Below are 15,099 nucleotides of genomic sequence, written 5' to 3' on the forward strand. Positions count from 1 at the left end.
CTATGCAGCAACACTTTTTTTCGTCAGCTAGCTCCAGTTCCAATCCCAGTCATTGCCTTTGGCACAAAAAAAATGCAGTAAACCTGGGGAGAGGGTAAGTCTGCCAGAAACAGTGTTCACTTCAGAGTTTTCTTCATCTCCTGTCATCAGAGAGGAAGGGTTTCTGGCTTTTATATATTGCTTTGCATACGACCATGAATAAGTTAGGGATGACCTTATTGAATTTAAATGGAACTATCCTTATCTGGATGGATTGGATCGATCTCAAACTCATATCAGTCAGTATAGCTACGTTGAATTCAACAGTAGTGACTTAAACAGAATTTACTGATATACATCAGTATATAATCCAGTCTAGTGTCAGTTTATTAGCCATATGATATCTTCATTGTTTTTACCTCTCATCTTGCATTCTGTTTGCTGCTGCAGTGATAAATATAGGACACGTGTGGCTTTAAGTCAGCCTGCAACTATAGAGGGAAACCCAAAGTAGTAAATCTCAGAATTGAGGAGAGTCCGGCTGAACTTTGTCAACAAAGCGGATCACTCTTTCGATCCATCTTGCAGTCTGGATGCGATCTGTCAACAGACGTTTTGTCACAAGATATCTTCAGACACAAACTTCTGCTGACAAATCCTTGTAATCTAGACGTAGCCACGTTGAACAGTTAGGAAAAAACAAAACGTTGAATAGCTGCCTATTAAGTGATTACCATCCATTCTGTGCATTCTGAACTTGTGGAAGAATAATATATGATCATGTAATGAAAGACTTTTCAAAATGAATCTGCACAGTCTTAATTCTGTCATTTCCCTTACTTCTGCATGCAACCTTAATGTTCTTTTAACGTAACTTTTGTGTGTAATTTGTTAGTAAAGTACTTATTTTTTTCCATAAGGTAGAATTGCTCTGGGAAACTGACATCACAGATGTGTAGCTGACATCACAAACAAAATATGCAAACTGTAAAAGGGAAGATTTTCAAAGGTACAAGGGTAGTTGCACACCCAAAACCCTAGAGACCATCAATAGGAATTTGATGTCTAGTTCCCATTTTTGTCTTTGAAAATCTCCCACTGAAAGATTTAAAATCCCAAGTAATTAATTAAGGCTCTATTTAGATTAAACCTTTCATATAAAACAAGTACCTTAATATCGCTGAAAGATTATTTAGTTCTGCACAACTGTAAAGCCACAATTCCAATAACCACATTCTGTATCATGCATTTCAAAATGAGACTTGAATTGGCTATTCCAATAGCTGAAATTGTTCCATTTGTAAAGTTAGCTAAAAGGTAAAATAACGTTCTGTTTGCCTCATCATCATCGTCATCGTCATCAATAACTATGGGCTCTGAGCCCGTTCATGTCTGATGCTTCTCTCACTATTTCCTTCCATCCTTCCCTGTTCAGTGTGGAGTGGCTTAGTTTCTGTAGACTAGCTCCGCACCAATCTACTATATCATCTCTCCATTCTCTGTGGGATCTGCCTCTCCTATTCGAACCATCCATTATGCTGAATACTAGGGTCTTGATTTTTTGGTTCGTTGTTCATTCTGCAAATATGCCAAAATGGTTGTAGCTTCCGTTTTATAACCTTCTGCAGCAGGTTCTCTTTCGGCTGTATCTTTCTATATAATTCCTCATTGGTGACTTTCTGCATCCATCCTATTCTCAGAATCTTTCAATAACATCTCCTTTCGAATGCCAGTATTCTTCTCTTTGAATCTTTCGTTATCACCCATGTCTCACATCCATACAACATGCTGCTGAATACACGTTTTCAAGATGCTCAGCTTCATTCTTAAGCTAATCGGTTTGCTTTTCCAGATCTTATCCATCGCCTTCAAACTCGCTCTTGCTTTCGCTATTCTAGTCGCTATTTCCTTCTTACAGTCTAGATCATATGTTATGTTGCTCCTCAGATATGTGAACTTCTCTACATTTTCTAGTTCAATACCATCGACACCGATCTTCCTTCCCATTTCCTTATCTCCAAATACCATTGTTGTTGTTTTATCGATGTTCATAATCAGTCCGTACTGCTTCCCTTCTTTGTTTAACTCCTGCACCGTTTTCGCTAGGTTCTCCCTCATCTTCCTCGATAACTATATCATCTACAAACCTCAAGTTGTTAATTCTTTTCCTGTGCACAGATATCCCTTCTACCTCTTCCTTGATCTTGTCCATCGCTCTCTCCAGATGTGCGACGAAGATACTTGGTGATATTGGATGTCCTTATCTCATACCTCTACTTGTTTTAAACCAACTTCCCAACTCCCCGCATGTTCTCACCGCTGCCTCCACATTGTCATTGATATTCTTCAACAACCATATCAGTCTGCTATCCACTCCATATGACTCCAACACCGCCCAAGTTACTTTCTGATCTATACTGTCAAATGTCTTTTGAAAATTGATGGAGTAAGTGTATACGTCCTTGTTCTTTCATCGAGCTTTTTCCGCCATGAGTCTTAGTGCCAATATCTGCTGTATGGTACTTCTATCTTTTCTGAACCCTGCTTGCTTGTCTGCTATATGTTCTTCTATCTGCGATCTTAGTCTCTCAGTCAGTATCATCATCAGCATCTTGCCTAGATGACTCGTTAGGGCAATCATTCTGTAGTTCAGGTACTCCAATGTACTTCCTTTGTTGGGTATTGCCACTAGCACAGATCTTGTCTATTCCTTAGGCACCTTCCCTTCTTTCCATGCTATATTACATAGTCGGCATATTTCCTGAATCATGTTTTCTCCACCGTATTTGATCATCTGTTTTGTGATCTTATCATTTCCAGGGCTCTTGTTGTTCTTTAGTTGTTTCACTTCTTTTTCTACTTCCTCCTTTGAAATATCGGTCTCACTCTCAATGCTCGGTGGAGATATTTCTTTCAGTTCTTCAGTCAGTGCTGCTGAGGCACTTGGGTCCAACTATGCTTTGTATAGATCAGTTCAGTATCTCATCCATCGCTGCACAATCTACTCCCTGTTCATGAGCACTTCTTCATTCTCATCTTTGATCGCCATCTGCTTCGGTAGCCATTTCCTAATAATATTCCTAATTGTTTTATACACCTCCCTGGACTTACATTCGCTGTAACACCTCTCTATCTTCACATTGCTCCTTTACCAATTCCCCTTATCCTTTCTGGCTGCTTTCCTTACCTCACTGCATTTCACCCTATATTGCTGTTCTGCCATCTCAGAAACATCTCTTCTGATCTTCAATGCCCTCTTCTCTTGAACCAACTTCAGTGTCTCCTGGGTAATCCACTTCTTATTGATCTTTTCTTCTTCTGGAACAGTCTGCTCAATTGCCTCTTCTATAGCAACGGCTATCCCTGTGACTCTCTTGTCTAGGTCTTTCTCTGTGGCGATATTCTTAATCTTCTCTTCGAGTGTTGCTCTATATGCATTCCCTGTTTCTTCCTCACATAGCCTCACCACATCTCTTCTTTTCTTAAACTGTGTCTTACATTTTCTTTTGAGTTTTACCTTGATGTTTGCGATCACTAGACTGTGGTCTGAGTCTATATACACTCCTTGGAAAGTTTTGACACTACTGTACTGATGTTATCCATCTTCTTTTTATCAAAATCATATAATCATACTCTTGGACTTCCCGTCATTTGATCGCTACATCCACTTCCTACAGTCCTTTTGTTGAAATCTTGTGTTGCAGATCACCATCTCATGCGCTGTAGCAAACTCTAGTAGTTTCTCACCTCATACATTTCTTTCTCCATATCCAAACCTTCCCATGACACTCTCCCAACCTTCACTATCTGTTACAGCCTTCACATTCCAATCTCCTTTGATGATCAACACATCTTTCTTTGGTATCTCCTCCACCATCTTTGTCAAGTCTTTATAGAATAGCTCAGTGTCTTCCTCCATACTGTCCAACATGGGTGCATACACCTGAATGACTCAGATGTTGAATGGTTTTGCTTCAAATCTCGCTACCATCATTCTTGCACTCACCGGTTTGTATCCTAATAATGCTCTTCTAGCTATTTTGCTAAGAAGGAATCCAACTCCTACTTCATGCTTCGTTTCATTTCCTGACCAAATGACTTCGCAACCGCATATCTCTCCTGATGCCGTCCAATGCATCTCTGCCAGTCCAAGTGTATCACATCAATATCTCTCCATCTCCTTCCGAAGCAGCTATAATTTTCCAATTGCCCACAGTGTTTGGATGTTCCATGTTCCAATGGATAGCATATGTGTTAGTTGTAATTTTCTTTCGGTAGCTAACTTATCGACGCAATCCCAATCACTCAATTGGTATCATGGACCTTGTTTATCTGGGTGTTGTCCGAGCTGGCATCTTTTATCATTTAGTTTGTACTGGAATCAGATTTCATTCATATTGTTGTCTGACGGTCAGCACATCGACACACACATCTGACCAACCTTCCTCCTTCATCCAGGTTTGGGACTGGCATGGAGCTCATAGAGGCTTCATGGCAGAGTTTATTTGCCACAGCTGTAGCCTGTTGATTTACCTGTGTAAGAAGAGGACCTGAAGTATTTTCCAAATACTTAAGATTGAACAGAATCTTGATATTGACATTTTCAAATTTTTGACTGCCTTTTCACATGAGTGGCAAAAGGTACATGTCCGGCTACGTTTACACTATGAGAAATTTGAATTTAAGTCACTTAGCTCGATATTACCACATGACTGTCTTCACTTTAAATACCATTAGCTCGATTTAGTTTTGGGAGCACTAATGTAGTGATTACAATATTGCTGTTATCCAGTGGATATAGCATCAAGCTCAAACTCAGAAGTTCAATTAAAGGCCAGCATGGAAGTGCCATGTCTTAAAATTGAATTTATTAGCCTCCAGTAGTGTCCTATATGTAACCCACAGTGTCCCTCAGTGCTGCACTCTGGCCGCTACTGTCCAGGTGCGCTGGAATTAGGTAACAGGAAGACCCTGAATTTCAAAGCAGAAGCAGCAAGTCTATGGCTGTGGGCTAATGTTTGTATGAGAGCCTGAGAAATGTCTTTCGCTCTTTGCTATTAGCGCTGTAAGTGCATCTACCCATTAGAAATAGCCCCTGCAGAGAGTTCATGATACTGTCACTACACTTGTTGAATTCTGCACTGCCTGGCCTGGCCGCTGCAGTACCATACCATGTGGCAACAAGGCTTTTGTAGGGTCGTGCTTGCATAAGACACCGAGAAACTTCTTCTCAATGGTTTACATTTTTGTGTGAATGCCCCCCTTTCCCCACAGGTGCCACGCATTTGGGGTATTTCCCACTCTCAGCCACATCACGTGGGTATCCCCCAACTCAATAAAAGGACGTGCCTACCATTTGGTGCTGACCATGCTGCCAGGCAGCACCATGTCTTAGCTTACTCACGTTTAGGGCTCCAAGGGCAGGAAAGATATTTGGCGGCTTGCAGCCGCCAGGGGGAAGTCTGCCTTGGCAACTAAGATATTCAAGGACTTGTAGCCACTGGGGGGAGGTCTTCCCCAGTGGCTAAGACAGTTGGGGGGGACCACTTCAACTGGCCCCCACTGAATCCCCCCATGCCCCTAGCATGGGACCACAGGGGCTTGCAGCCGCTGCGAGGGGAAGTCTCCCCCGGCAGCTAAGATAGTTGGGGAGACTACTTCAGCTACAGCAACATTCCAAGCAGCTCTGCAGCTGCAGATCACAGCACCCCACCAAAACTATTTTTGGGAGCCTGCTGTCCATTGCAGACACCTGCTGGTTTGATATTTCGGTTATAAAATCTTTTTGCTAATATCTCCTATCTTTCTATGCTTTAACCCCCTCAGAAACACGGGGGTGGTGGGGCTAGTTGAGATTCCTGCTTGCGTTGTAAGTTCAGTGTATGATATTTCACTGCCGTCACCTGTGTTGGCAATATCTGTGTCGTGAAGGGGAAAGTCAAAACATTTTTTTTTCCCCTGGACTTTTCTATCCTCTTTCTTCTAACTTAGAGAATAGAGTCCGGGTCCCTGTATTATTTTCAGGGATCGGATGCAATGATGGGAGAGAGGACACTGAGTGGATGGCCAGTTGAGAACACAGTCATTGAACAGAAGCCTTATAGTGCACCAGAAAGCCAAAGACTCTCCCCTCAGCAACTCTCTTCTTTGAAAAACCTTCCTATCTTCTCATTCTTTAAGCTTTTCAGGGTTATTTATCTGCCATCACCTGTGTTGGCAATACCTGTGTAATGAAGAGGGAATTAAAACAATTTTATTTCCTAGACTTTTCTATCCTCTTTCTTCTAACTTTGAGAATACAGTCAGGGTCCCTGTATTATTTTCAGGGATTGGATGCAATCATGGGGGAGAGGACATTGAGTGGATGGCCAGCTGACAATTCAGCTACAGAAGAAAGACATTTCTGTAAACTTTTTTGCCATCTCTGTGAGTGCCCGACTTTTCCTTCCTTCCAACAGAAAAAATAACTGTTTGCTTACCATGGGAGGGGAATGAGGAAAATGTAATGTGGGAAGATGCTCTCACAGACCAGTGAGCATACCCAGAATGCTACCAGGATGAGGGAACTGTGGGATAAGTTCCTACAATGCACTACTGCAACAGTCATTGTTTGCCTATTGAGTGTGGCACCAATAAGTCAACTTTGTGAGGAACACGTTGAGGTGAAGATGGTCAATTTCAAACTTATAAATACCAGAGTTACAAAATCAATATTAATAAATTCACATTTATCTCATAGTGTAGAGGCAGCCTCTGGCACAAAGGCTGCTTCCTACCACATTTCAACTCCATGCTCCAATACATGTGGGCACACTAGAACTTCTAATTGAAAGGGCTGTCAGACAACCTTATTAACAAATGGTGTAGCCAGTCCTACTAGTGTGGAGACTTCGCTTTCTTATTAATATGTGTGAATGGAAAATTTGGTAAACAAAAATTATGTTTTAATTCTGAACTTTTTGAAAAATTGTGGAAATGTGGAAAAAGTCTCAGTTTTCTGTAAAGTCCAGATAAATTATTATCAGTTCAGTTAGTCTAGATTTACACTGGAATAATTGGAATGACAAGTTAGGGCTTGTCATTAGAAGCTTTCAAAATGTTTAGAAAAGTGAGCATGTGTTATTACCCCTTTTCACTGATTAGGGAATTTGAGGCACTGAGAGATTAAGTAGTTAGCCTGACATCACAAAGCAAGTGGTAGAGCGGGGAGTGGCATTTAGGCTTAAAAGGGAAACCATCCATATGGGAGCACCTTTACAAAAAGTCATGATACTACTTGTTGGAAATCACACAAAATTAAAAACAAAATACTAGATAGCTTGTATCAGAGAGGTAGCCATGTTAGTCTGTATCTTCAAAAACAAGAAGTCCTGTGGGACCTTATAGACTAACAGATATTTTGGAGCATAAGCTTTTGTGGGCAAAGAAGGCTTGGTACATTTATAAATCTTTCTCTTTAAACTACCTTTATTAGCCGAATGTAAATCTTCCACAGTGGTGCAAAGTGGCCAGAGCGTGAACCAGGATCTGGGCATATATTAGCTAAGGGTTTGTCTGTACAGTGCAGCAGTGTGCACTAAAGGAATGTGAATTCTAAAATGTATCATTATATAGCAGTCTTCTATTTATGCTATTATAAGCAGGTGCAAGTTAGAGCTACACCATGGCTGCTATAATTTGCACCACAATCAGGAATAGCACTTTGGCCTGGGACTGAGAAAGTGAAAAATTGCATTCTTTTTCCCACTCCGTTAAGGCCCCATGCTTAATGGAGTTCAGCAAGACCCAAGTATTGGTGCCTAAGTGGCCACAATACACCATCATAAAACTGGCATGTTATGCAGAGCTCACTCTAGGCTCAGATAAATGTGGTTATTTTAACTTAGTGTCTCACTGGCAAAATTGGAAAGGAATTTTTTAAGCAAAAATGGGCATCTCTAGAAGTTATTTTGATACTTAGGTCAGCAGACTGAAGCCTAAATCAGACATTTTGGCTTCCTGTATGTAGGACTTACATCCTCATAATGATTAGCTGCATGCATTCCTAAACAGGAAATGTGAGGGCAGCTTTTGTAGCCAGCTCAGAGTCACCCACTGAATCACCTTATTCAGCTGAGCTCAAATCTATAAATTGTTTTCTACTGTCATCCTTGTGGTTAATTTAAGTATCTAAGATCTGTTATCAGAGGGTAGCAGAGTTAGTCACAACAGTACAGCCTGATTTATGACTGTAAAAAAGCCTCTCCATTTTGGCACATGTTCTTAACACAGTTACATAGAATCATAGAACACTAGGACTGGAAGGGACCTCGAGAGGCCATCGAGTCCAGCCCCCTGCCCCAACGTCAGGACCAAGTACTATCTAAACCATCTCTGATCGACATCTATCTAACCTGTTCTTAAATATCTCCAGCGATGGAGATTCCACAACCTCCCTTGGCAATTTATTCCACTGTTTGACCGCCCTGACAGTTAGGAACTTTTTCCTAATGTCCAACCTAAGTCTCCCTTGCTGCAGTTTAAGCCCGTCGCCTCTTGTTCTATCCTCAGAGGCCAAGAAGAACAAGTTCTCTCCTTCCTCCTTATGACTCCCTTTTAGATACCTGAAAACCGCTATCATGTCTCCCCCTCAATCTTCTGTTTCCCAAACTAAATAAGCCCAATTCTTTCAGCCTTTTTTCATAGGTCACATTCTCTAGACCTTTAATCATTCTTGTTTGCTCTTTTCTGGACCCTCTCTAGTTTCTCCACATCGTTTTTGAACTGCGGTGCCCAGAACTGGACACAATACTCCAGCTGAGGCCTAACCAGTGCAGAGTAGAGCGGAAGAATGACTTCTCATGTCTTGTTCACAACACACCTGATAATGCATCCCAGAATCATGTTTGCTTTTTTTGCAACAGCATCACACTGACTCATATTTAGCTTGTGGTCAGCTATAATCCCTAGATCCCTTTATGCTGTAGTCATTCCTAGACAGTCTCTCCCCTTAGTCCTTGTTCTGCCATCTGACACCACTGAGAACAGTTTCTCACCCTCCTCTTTAGGGCTCCCTTCAGGAAGTTGAAGGCTGCTATTAAATCACCCCTAAGTTTTCTCTTCTGTAAACTAAACAAGCCCAAATCCCTCAGCCTATCCTCATAGGCCTTGTGCTCCAGCCCCTTAATCATTTTTGTTGCCCTCCGCTGAACCTGTTCCAGCAAATCCACATCCTTTGTATACTGGGGGGCCCAAAACTGGATACAATATTCAGGATGTGGCCTCACCAGTGCCGAATAGAGGGGAATAATTACTTCTCTAGATCTGCTCGAAATGCTCCTCCTAATTCACCCTAGTATGCCATTAGCCTTCTTGGCTACAAGGGCACACTGTTTACTCATATCCAGCCTTTCCTCCACCATAACCTGTAGGTCCCTTTCCATCGTGCTGCTGCTGAGCCAGTCGGTCCCTAGCCTGTAACAATGCATGGGATTCTTCCACCCCAGGTGCAGGACTCTAAACTTCTCCTTGTTTTGAACCACATCAGATTTCTTTAGGCCTAGTCCTCCAATTTATCCAGGTCCCTCTGGATTCTCTCTACTGTCCAACGTATCTACCTCTCCCCCTATCTTTGTGTCATCTGCAAACTTTCTGAGGGTGCAATCCAGTCCCTCATCCAGGTCATTAATAAAGATGTTGAACAACACTGGCCCCAGAACCGAGCCTAGAGGCACTCCGTTTGAAATGCCGCACTTTTATCAACAGCCTTATCCCACTCCCTACAAGGATGAATGCCTGTCGACAGAAAGCCTGTCTGGACATTCTGTGGGACCCTCTGTCAACAGACAGGACTTCTGGAACACCAAGCAGCCCTGTCTGCTGTGCTTCCGGGTGGCCATTTTGCTGACAGAGTGGATGGGCAGTCCAGCTGCTCTCTGACAGAGTGGATCACTCTTGCGATTCACTTGGCCGTTTGGCTGCAATCTGTCGACAGAAGTTTTGTCAGAAGATGGAATATAAATTTCATGTGTTTAATTTAAAAAGAACTGTACTCTGGAATAAATCTGTTTTTAGTGCACATCTGCTAAAGGGTAAAAATTGTGCTATAGAAAATATATAAGAATGATTTATGAAAGACATTTCTTTCCAAGTGCTGTTCTACTGGAAACATCCCCTACCAAAATCATTGGTGCTTTATTTTTTTTTACTACAACATAGCCAATTTTATTTTTATTGTTCCTGGAAAAATATAGAATGAAAGCTCCAAAACTACTTATCACCTCTTGGTTTTTGAACTTTTTATTTTTCTACATACTTCCTACTGCACACACAGGACCTGCATTAGAAAACAGTTACACACAATGTGTATGTTTCCTGTGGGTTTATTTCCCAGAAGATTTCATGAGACATAGTTTCTTCAGATAAACGTCTTGGTTTTGCTATTTATTAACTTGCTTTCCATTTGTGCACAAGTCAGAATTTCTGTGTTAATCAGAAAACTTTGAAAAATAAGAGATTGGGAAAAGTCAGCGAGACAACTTATGTGCAAATTACTAGCCAATTTATGAGTATTAGTAGTATGAATTTCATGTTGACTTTTTTCTTAATGCTACAGGTTAGATATTTTCTTTCATTGCAGTAATTTGTAGTGGACCAATCCTCAACTAGGGAAAACTGTCTCTGAAATCTGAATAAAAATTTAGCATATTATAATATATCAAAACAGTTTCAATATCCAATTTAATTATAAATGGCTCTACTGTACATCCCATTTCTACAGAATATAAACAACCCTGCTGTAAAAATTGTACTCCTTGCCTTTCTTTGCCTTGAGTATCTTATCCCTAAAAGAAGCCTATTTATTTGACTTTAACCAATAAAATAGTAAGCCAATAAAATATAGTAGTCACTCACTCTGGACTTAGTCCAGAAAACATTTCTAGGCATAAACCAATGAAACTCTGGGAGATGGATTGTGCCTTCTGCCTTATAGTATTTGCAGGATTGGGTTCTATGTTAGTGGTATATGAAGAATAAAACAAAACCATGACATTAGTCAGCAGACAACAAAGGAAACCTCGTTTCATCAACGTTGATTGTTAAACTAAAACATGAATATTTAAACATTAGGCCCATGGGTGGGGAGAAGACAATGACACTAAATGTAATTTTGAATTGTGGCTTGTAATTTGCTACTTGCTAATCAAGATAATGTGATGAATAATAGATAGAAAAATCTAGGCCCAAACTGGATGAAAATTTATATCATAATGGAATGCAAGTATTGATGGGTTTCTTCAATACTTTGCTATATATACTACTATTTTGGCATTAATGTCATAATCAGACTGACTTTGTTTTAATCATTTTCATTTATACTGCTTGTATTGCAATAACCAACTGTAAACATCAATTAAGATTGTGACCCCATTGTCCTACATGCTGTACAAATATGTGGTAGGAGACAGTCTCTGTCTCAGAGTTTACATTCAATAGACAAGACAGACAAATAAGGGAAAAATTGTAATTCACAGGACTGTCAAGGGATTAAAAATTATGATTATTGGTGATGTTAAATACTAGTAAAAAACAATTTATAGAATATGAAGTGTAGAGTGATCACTTTGGCTACGTCCACATTACAATATGTGTCAATAGAAGTTGCTGTTGGAGATCTTCTGGCAAAACTTCTGTTGACAGATCACATCCACACAAAAAAAAACAGATAGAGCAATCTCTTCTGTCAACAGAGAGTGGCTACACTGCCTGGCCACTTCTCTCAACAGAATGGCCAATCAGAAGCTCAGCAAACAGGACTGCCCAATGAACCAGAAGCCCTGTCCATCGACAGCTTCCCCAAACCCCCAAATGTCGACATAGCTTTCTTGTCAACAGAAACTGTTGACAAAGGTATTATTCCTCATCGTGGAGAGGCAGAACACTGTCGGGGAAAGTGTCAACAAAACGCATTTTGTGTGTAGATGCTTTGTGAGTTTTGTTGACAAAAGCCCAGTTTTGTTGAAAAAAATCTCTAGTGTAGACATAGCCTTTATGTTTACTTTTATTACAAATATTTGCACTGTAAAACACAAAAAATAGTATTTTTCAGTTCACTAAGTACAAATACTGCAGTGCAATTTCTTTATCATGGAAGTTGAACTTACAATTTTAAAATTACCTTTTGTTTTCAAATGCAGTTACTCTTTGCAAAATGTAGAACTTTAGCTCCTAGAAAGATGACTCAACTGTACTTCTTATTCATCCAGTCACTGAGACAAACAAGTTTGTTTTCATTTGTAGGAGATAATGTTGCCTGCTTCTTGTTTACAACGTCATCTGAAAGTAAAAAAGCAGGCATTTATATGGCACTGTTCTAGCTGGTCTTGTGAAATATTTACATGCCGGACATGCTAAAGATTTACATATTCCTTTCCAACCACCATTTCAGAGGATGTGTCCATGCTCATGATGGGTTCTGCTACATAACAATCCAAAGCAGTGCAAACTGACCCACGTTCATTTTCATTATCTGAATCAGATGACACCAGCAGAGGGTTGATTTTCTGACTGGTGTTTCAGTTTCTGTAACTTCCACATCAGTGTTCTGTTTTTAAGACTTCGGGAAGCAAGCACCAAACTTCATCTCTATGAGATTTTGGAAGGCACTTCAGATTCTTAAACCTTGGGATGAGTGCTGCTAGCAATCTTTAGAAATTTCACACTGATACTTTTTTTGTATTTTTAATCAAATTTGCAGTGAAAATACTCTTTAAAATGAACAACATGTGCTAGGTCATCATCGGAAACCTCTATAACATGAAATATATGGCATAATGTGGGTGAAACAGTAGGAAACATACAGTTCTTCCCTTCCCCTCCCCAAGGGATTCATTTATAAATTGAACATAATACATTCGTTTTTTTAAAATGCTCATCATCAGCATGGAAACATATCCTCTAAAACTATGACTGAAGCATGTTTAGCATATCTGGCATGTAAACTCCTTACGAAAGTACCACATGAATGCCTCTTCTCACTTTCAGGTAACATTGTAAATAAAATATGGGAAAATTATTTTCCATAAATGTAAACAAACTTATTTCTCTTTGCAATTGGCTGAACAAGAAGTAGGACTGAGTGGACTCGTAGGCTCTAAAGATTTATGTTTTGTTTTTGAATTCAGTTATATAACAAATCTACACTTATAAGTTGCACTTTCAGAACAAAGAGGTTGCACTACAATAAATGTACGAGGTGAATTAAAATACTATTTTATAATTTCTAGCATGCAAATATTTGTAATAAAATAATATAAAGTGAGCAGTGAATACTTTATAGTGTACATTGTAATTGAAATCAATATATTTGAAAATGTAGGAAAACATCAACTATTTAATGCATTTCAATTGGTATTCTATTGTTTAACACTGATCATAACTGTGGTTAATTTTTAATCATGATTAATTTTGAGTTAATCATGTGAATTGACTGATTAATCAACAGCCCTAGGGATTACCCACATTCTATAGATTATTTCCAGAAGGCAGATTATAAAGTTATTTAGCCTCTAAAGCTACAGATGAGTGCTTAGTGACTGGAATTTTCAAATGAGCCACGTTCATTTGGAATTGGGCACCTCACTCTGTTAGGTTCTGTCAAAATCTTGGCTTAGGTGACTTGTGCATAATCACAAAGGAAGTCTATGTTACAGCCAGGAATTGAACCCAGATTCAGTGTCAGAGCCTGCCCTTTTATTACAATATGTTATTAATAACAACATGAATTTATGCTTTTATTGAAATTTGTTATGGGCAAAAATGTTTTGCAGGGTATACAGATGTTGAACTGCATGTCCAGAGGGGTCTCTTTTAGTTACCACTTGTTGCTTTTCAAGATCATATTCTGAAATTTTGATATATCTGTCCACGAAGAATGCTGAGGTTAGCTGTCGAATCCCTACAATGACTGCTGAGTGTACATTTACCCTCACACTGTATAGCATAGTTCTGCAAAAGTAGCTACAGCACTGTTTCTTAGGGGAATTTACATTTTACACAGAATGTGGTTCCCAGCCTTTTCCAGATGGGGACCCTTTCTGAAAATTCATGAAGACTTGGTGACCCAAGGCAATTCAAAAATGCGGGAGGGGAGGAGCAGTGCTGTAACTAACTAATTTCGTGCCTGAGGCAAGAATATAAAATTGTGCCCCCTCATGTTTATATATTCATAGTAGTTACCTCATAGAAAAAGGGAAATACATTAATTATAATAAAATAATAACACTACATTTATTATAGCTAATTATTATTTTATTATTATAGTTGGTCTGAGTTGTGGTGGGAGAAGGACCTTCCCCCTTGCTTCCAAAGCTTAAGCCCCACACTCAGAGGCTGGAGGGGCTAGGGTGAGTCACATGCAGGGGCTGGGGGAGTTACACTCAGGCTGCGGGAGTGGGAGAGTCACACTCAGATGCTGAAGGGGATGGGGGGGTGACACTCAGGGGCTGGGGGAGTCACGCATGCTCAGGGGGCTGGGTGAGTGACACTCAGCGGCTGGTGGGGCTGGGTGAGTCACACTCAAGGGACAGCGGGGGATAGAAACCGAAAAGAAAAGAAAACTGACAGATCAGCTACATAGAACAGAAGGGGGATCAAAGATGGGGAAGGGTGAAAATTACTTACTGCCAGAGTCTCTTAAATGGCTTGCCTGGGATGGCTAAGAATATCAAAGGTGGAGTAGCTGTCACTATAATGTATAATTGCTTCTGTATTGATAGAGATAGCTGCTAGATGTGGCAGCATCAAGGAGCTGCAAATGGCTCCTTTAAGAGCCACATGCAGTTCTCAGCTGTTGGCCACCCTTAACAAATCTAATTGCAACCCATGTTTAGGTCCCAACCCATCGGTTGGGAATCCTCTACTTAAATGTTGCTTCTAATTACAAGTCAGACATCAGGTAATGTGCACTCTTTCCTTTTGTGACTAGGTAAGACTGGGAGGGGGTAAGAACAAGAGGAAAAAGCAGGGCAGGAAAACAAGCAGAGTGTGAGCACCTGGGGAAGAAGATGCCCTGGGCCAACTGGGGCCAGCTGGTCCCACTTAAGCCTGCTTTTAAAAGAACCCTTGCCCAGTAGGCAGGGG

The 15,099-nt window shown here is 40.3% G+C and overlaps 1 protein-coding gene and 1 long non-coding RNA gene across 2 annotated transcripts in view; one reads left to right on the forward strand and one right to left on the reverse strand.

Moving 5' to 3' along the window:
- The window catches only part of MYO1E (myosin IE), a 161,916-nt gene that overhangs the window by 13,468 nt on the left and 133,349 nt on the right, over nucleotides 1–15,099 (forward strand). The window lies entirely within an intron of this gene.
- Nucleotides 12,066–15,099, reverse strand: part of LOC142019648 (uncharacterized) — a 64,302-nt gene continuing 61,268 nt past the window's right edge. Inside the window, exon 3 of the long non-coding RNA XR_012647143.1 lies at nucleotides 12,066–12,294. This is a non-coding gene — a long non-coding RNA (uncharacterized LOC142019648). The remainder of the gene's footprint in view (nucleotides 12,295–15,099) is intronic.

Source organism: Carettochelys insculpta, chromosome 12 (assembly GCF_033958435.1).
Source record: "Carettochelys insculpta isolate YL-2023 chromosome 12, ASM3395843v1, whole genome shotgun sequence".
Lineage (NCBI taxonomy): Eukaryota > Metazoa > Chordata > Testudines > Carettochelyidae > Carettochelys > Carettochelys insculpta.